Here is a 6,091-nt window from a genome sequence, read left to right on the forward strand (position 1 = left end):
ATATGGCGTGAGGGGGTGAATATTTGTGGATTATGAAAGATGGTTTCTGGGGTGAGGGAGCGTTATGAAGTATTGTATAGGCTTTTGTACAGTATTACTGTAGTTTCCACGGAACCCTGTTAAGTCCTTTTAGGGCCCGCGTGGTTGGTGAATTGAGATGGTTGGCTTTCCAGCGAGCGAGCTGGGCCCCTTTGCAAAGCACAGGCTTCTGCTGAGACCAGATAGCAACAGGAGTTCTTTTCACTTTTCCTCTAGGGCCTTTTTGGCTGTTTGTCACTGGTGACGAGGTAGCGATTACCAGGAAATGTGTATTTTGCAGTGCTCAAACTTGATGCTGTCACTTTGAGTTGCAAGTTTTAAATATTGCCCTTATGTACTTCTTACACATCTATTTCTGGCTGCAATTTTGTTTTTAAAGGGCATTTTTAATCAACATAGCAGTAATGCCACCTAGTGAGAAAAGTTATTATGTAACTTGACACATTTTCCCCAGTGCTTTAAAACAGCATTTCATTAACCATTTAAGTCAATGATTGAGAAACAATTATCTGCTGGATAAGGTTGACTGGCCCTGTGGTGCAGCCGGAATAATCTAGAACTGAACACACTTAAAACTGTAGAGATGATAGATTTTAGGAGGAGCACTCTTATTCTACCACCAACACCGGCCGATGCCTTGGTGGATGCCTGGGAAACGGCGGCCACTGAGGCACTCGACTGGGTTGTACCCTTGCGACCCCTGACCCGGCGCAGATCCCGTTGGGCTCCATGGTTTTCTGCGGAGCTCCGGGAGATGAAGCGTCAGAGACGGGGTCTGGAGAGCGGTTGGAGATCCAGCCGTTCTGAATCTGACCGATTGCAGTTAAGAACCTTTATTAGTTCTTATCTTGCGGCGATGAGGACAGCAAAGGCTAATTATTTCGCTGCCCTCATCGCATCCGCAGATAATCGCCCGGCCGCCCTGTTTAGGGTGACTCGCTCCCTTCTTAACCAGGAGGTGAGGGAGGATCCCATGTAGGGTCGGGCCGAGGAGTTTAATCATCATCTGATGGATAAAATCTCTGACTGGGCAGTCGGATGTGGAGGAATCGGACTGTCTTGAGCATGTTATCTGGACTGAGTTCGATCCTGTTTCCCCTGATGATGGGGACAGGATTATGGGGAGGCTGAGCTCCACCACCTGTTTATTGGACCCGTGCCCCTCCTGGCTGGTTTTTGCGGCCCGGGAGGAGATACGAGGCTGGTTCCAGGCAGTAATAACTGCTTCCTTGAAGGAGGGTGTCTTCCCTGCCACCTTGAAGGAGGCGGTGGTGAGACCCCTCCACAAGAAGCCTGCCCTGGACCCGGCTGTTTTAAACAACTATCGTCCGGTCTCCAACCTTCGGTTTCTGGCGAAGGTTGTTGAGAGTGTGGTGGCGCATCAGCTTCCTCTGTTCCTGGAGGAAACTGATTATCTGGACCCGTACCAATCAGGTTTCAGGCCCGGGCACAGCACGGAGACGGCATTGGTCGCGCTGGTGAATGATCTCTGGCAGGCTCAGGACAGGGGTTGTTCCTCTGTCCTAGTCCTATTAGATCTCTCAGCGGCTTTTGATACCATCGACCATGGTATCCTACTGTGGCGTCTCAAGGGGTTGGGAGTGGGAGGCACCGTTTTACAGTGGTTCTCCTATCTCCTGGGCCGCTCGCAGTCGGTGTTGACAGGAGGGCAGAGATCTGCCCCGAGGCCTCTCGCTTGTGGAGTTCCTCAGGGGTCGGTTCTCTCGCCCCTCCTGTTCAACATCTATATGAAGCCGCTGGGCGAGATCATTCGTGGTTTTGGGGTGGGGTATCATCAGTACGCTGATGATACCCAACTTTTCTTCTCCACCCCGAACCAACCCAGTGATGCCCTCACTGTGATGTCCCGTTGCCTGGAGGCGGTCCGGGTTTGGATGGGGAGAAACAGGCTTCGTCTCAATCCTGCCAAGACTGAGTGGCTGTGCATACCGGCATCTCGGGTTGACCAAGTTATTCCATCGTTAACAATGGGGGGTGAGGTGTTACCCCCCGTTGATAGGGCTCGCAACTTGGTATCCTCCTGGATTCACGGCTCAGTTTTGATGATCATATAGGAGCCGTGACCAGGGGGGCTTTTGCCCAGGTTCGCCTGGTGCGCCAGTTGCGACCCTATCTGGACCGAGATGCCCTACGCACAGTCACTCATGCGCTCGTGACCTCCCGTTTAGACTACTGCAACGCTCTCTACATGGGGCTGCCCTTGAGGACCACTCGGAGGCTTCAACTGGTACAAAATGCAGCCGCGCAAGTTGTGATGGGAGTTTCCCGTTACTGCCATGTAACACCTCTGCTCCGCGAGCTGCATTGGCTTCTAGTTGCCCTCCGGGTGAGATTCAAGGTGCTGGTGATGACCTATAAAGCCCTATATGGCTTGGGTCCAGGATATTTGAGGGAACACCTGCTGCTGGCATCAAGTTCCCTTCGTCCTGTGCGCTCCCACAGGGAGGGTCTTCTCAGGGTGCCGCCGGTCAAAGAATGCCAGCGGATGACACCCAGGGGGAGGGTCTTCTCTGTGGGGACGCCTGCCCTCTGGAACCAGCTGCCTGTGGAGCTTAGGACTGCCCCCGACCTTCGATCATTCCGCCGAGACCTGAAGACCTGGCTCTTCGAGCTTTCCGGCTCAGGCTGAATTTTAATTGGGTTTTAACTGGGGTTTTACATGTTGCAGGGATTTAGTTTAATCTTTTTTAAATTGGTCTTAATTTTTGTATTAATGTTTTAAAAATTATACCCTGTAAACCACCCTGAGTCCTTCGGGAAAGGGCGGTATATAAATTCAATAAATTAAATTAAATTAAAATCAGCAGTAGAGACCTTCAAATTTCTTGGTTCTATAATCTCCCAGGAATTGAAATGGATATCTAACATTAGAACCGTCATTAAAAAGCACAAAGAAGAATGTTTTTCTTCGGGCAACTCAGAAAGCTCAGGGAGCTGCTGATACAGCAATCAAACAGGTACATACTTTAATGGTTAGGATTGCAGAAAAAAAAATTGAAATCAGCCTGCCTTCTATTGAGGACCTATATACTGCACAAGCCAGAAAGAGTGCTGAGAAAATGTCTACAGACCCCTCAAATACTGGACATAATGGTTTCAATTCCTCCTCTCAGGATGCCGCTAGAGCATTGTATGCCTAAACTACTTTCTCCCCATGCCATCACACTGCTAAATACCTAATTCCCACAACAGTCTTATGTCTAAGAATATCCAACCATGTAGTAGGATAGTATAACTATTATCCTTCTCATCTTTCCTATTACCTACTCCTTGTGACTATCATTTTGTTGTATTTTATGATTATTGTATCTTTTCTCACTTTGTTGCTTGCATGTATAGAGAGCTTATGCACTGGAGAAAAATTCCTTGTGTGCCCAATCACACTTGCCCAATAAAGCATATTCTCAGTGCTTTTTTTGTAAAAGAAAAAGGTGCCGGAACTCACACGTCATACAACCTGCTTTGCCTACCCTACAAGGCTCCATCCAAAAAAGGTGCTGGAACTCCGTTCTGAGCGTTCTATGAGAAAAAAAGCCCTGCATATTCTAATTCTAAAACATTCCTGTGTGTCTGTTTCATTTTATGAATTATACAGCAGAAAACAGCCAGTGCTTTAATAATAATGAAAAAAACATTTTCTATAATTTGCTCCAAGGATCTAAAAACCTTGAAAAACACAATCTTTGTGCGTAATCAATTTGTGTATCAACGGGATATGATCCTTGGGACAGCAACTGAACCACAGTACGTTCAAACATAAAGTAGGTGAGAAAGACCCCAATAAGTGGATGTTATATCAGAAGCAAATGGAGGACTGATGGAAGCCTTTATGGTGAAGCTTTGAATATAACATATGGTATTTTCCTGTAATTACAATTCAGTGATCATCTGTACATTTACAGATTCTGCATTCACATTGAAACCTTCTTCTATAGGCTTTAGTTTTCTTTACAAGATCTTTTAACAATAGTTATGAAGTGCTTCTTTCTTATAAAGCAAGGAAACCCCACAATTCCTTGTAGAGCAATTGTTCACTATGCACTTGGCCTTGTCTTACAATGGTTTAATCAGACTTTCTCAAATGAAGCTACAGACCAGATCATATCATATATTGTCTAGCTATTTGTTGTTTTGCAGCTAATTTAGCTACTAAAAATAGAAACTGAATGTTTTTTACTTTGCTAATTTTTTTCATTCTCACTTTCTAGACTTTGAAGAACCTGTTTTATTTGGCTAAAAAAATGTTTTGATGTAGTTTATATCTGCTTTTCCCTAAGAGATGCTTGTGTTTGTTTAAATCTATTCCTAGTATCAAATTCTTAATCTCAAATTTTTCTAATTTTGTTAATTCTTTTCTAAGAAATTGTACCAGATCCTGATTTGGAGAGCAGATTGAAACTATATCGAACTTAGTAATTTATATAATTCTCTTAATAAATATTGACCTTTCATTGCTGTCCTTCATTAATCTGTGAATTTTAAAATTTAAACTAGTTTTAAACAAGCTTGCAACTCCTTTTGACTTATTGGGGTCTGTAACAAAATATGCTTATTGAGATATTAATCTTTGATGTTGTGTGTTCTAAAAGTTTCTTCCAACATAACTGAGTGAGAAAGAATCTTATACAGGTAGTCCTTGACTTACAACATTTCATTTAGTGACCGTTAAGTTACATTGGCATTAAAAAAAACTTATGACCATTTTTCACATTTATGACTGTTATAGTATCCCCATGATCACATGATTTACATTTGTTATTATTTTTTATTTTATTTTAATCCCATTTATATCTCGCCCTTCTCCGAAGACTCAGGGCAGCTTACAATCTAAGCACAAATCAAATGTGCTTAGTTGGATCCGTGCCCCTCCTGGCTAGCTTATGCGGCTCGGGAGGGAACACGAGGCTGGTTCCATGCAGTAATAACTGCTTCTTTGAAGGAGGGTGTCTTCCCTGCCGCCCTGAAGGAGGCGGTGGTGAGACCCCTCCTCAAGAAGCCTGCTTTGGACCCGGCTGTTTTAAACAACTATCGTCCAGTCTCTGGCGAAGGTTGAGAGTGTGGTGGCGCATCAGCTCCCTCTGTTCCTGGAGGAAACTGATTATCTGGACCCGTACCAATCGGGCTTCAGGTCCGGACACAGCACGGAGACGGCATTGGTCGCACTGGTGAATGATCTCTGGAGGGCTAGGGACAGGGGTTGCTCCTCTGTCCTGGTCCTATTAGATCTCTCAGCGGCTTTTGATACCATCGACCATGGTATCCTGCTGCGGCGTCTCAGGGGGTTGGGAGTGGGAGGCACCGTTCTACGGTGGTTCTCCTACCTCCGGGGCCGCTCGCAGTCGGTGTTGACAGGAGGGCAGAGATCCGCCCCGAGGTCTCTCATTTGTGGAGTTCCTCAGGGGTCGGTTCTCTCACCTCTCCTGTTCAACATCTACATGAAGCCGCTGGGCGAGATCATTCGTGGTTTTGGGGTGGGGTATCACCAGTATGCTGATGATACCCAACTTTTTCTTTCCACCCCGAACCAACCCAGTGATGCCCTCTCCGTGATGTCCCGGTGCCTGGAGGCGGTTCAGGTCTGGATGGGGAGAAACAGGCTTCGTCTCAATCCCGCCAAGACTGAGTGGCTGTGCATATCGGCGTCTCGGGTTAACCATGTTATTCCACCTCTAACGATGGGGGGTGAGGTGTTACCCCCCATTGATAGGGCTCGCAACTTGGGCGTCCTCCTGGATTCACGGCTCAATTTTGAAGATCACATAGGAGCCGTGACCAGGGGGGCTTTTGCACAGGTTCGCCTGGTGCGCCAGTTGCGTCCCTATCTGGACCGAGACGCCCTACGCACAGTCACTCATGCGCTTGTGACCTCCCGTTTGGACTACTGTAACGCTCTCTACATGGGGCTGCCCTTGAAGACCACTCGGAGGCTTCAACTGGTGCAGAATGCGGCCGCGCGAGTTGTAATGGGGGTTTCCCGATACTCCCATGTAACACCTCTACTCCGCGAGCTGCATTGGCTTCCGGTTGCCCT

Source organism: Vipera ursinii (assembly GCF_947247035.1).
Source record: "Vipera ursinii genome assembly, chromosome: 3".
NCBI lineage: Eukaryota > Metazoa > Chordata > Lepidosauria > Squamata > Viperidae > Vipera > Vipera ursinii.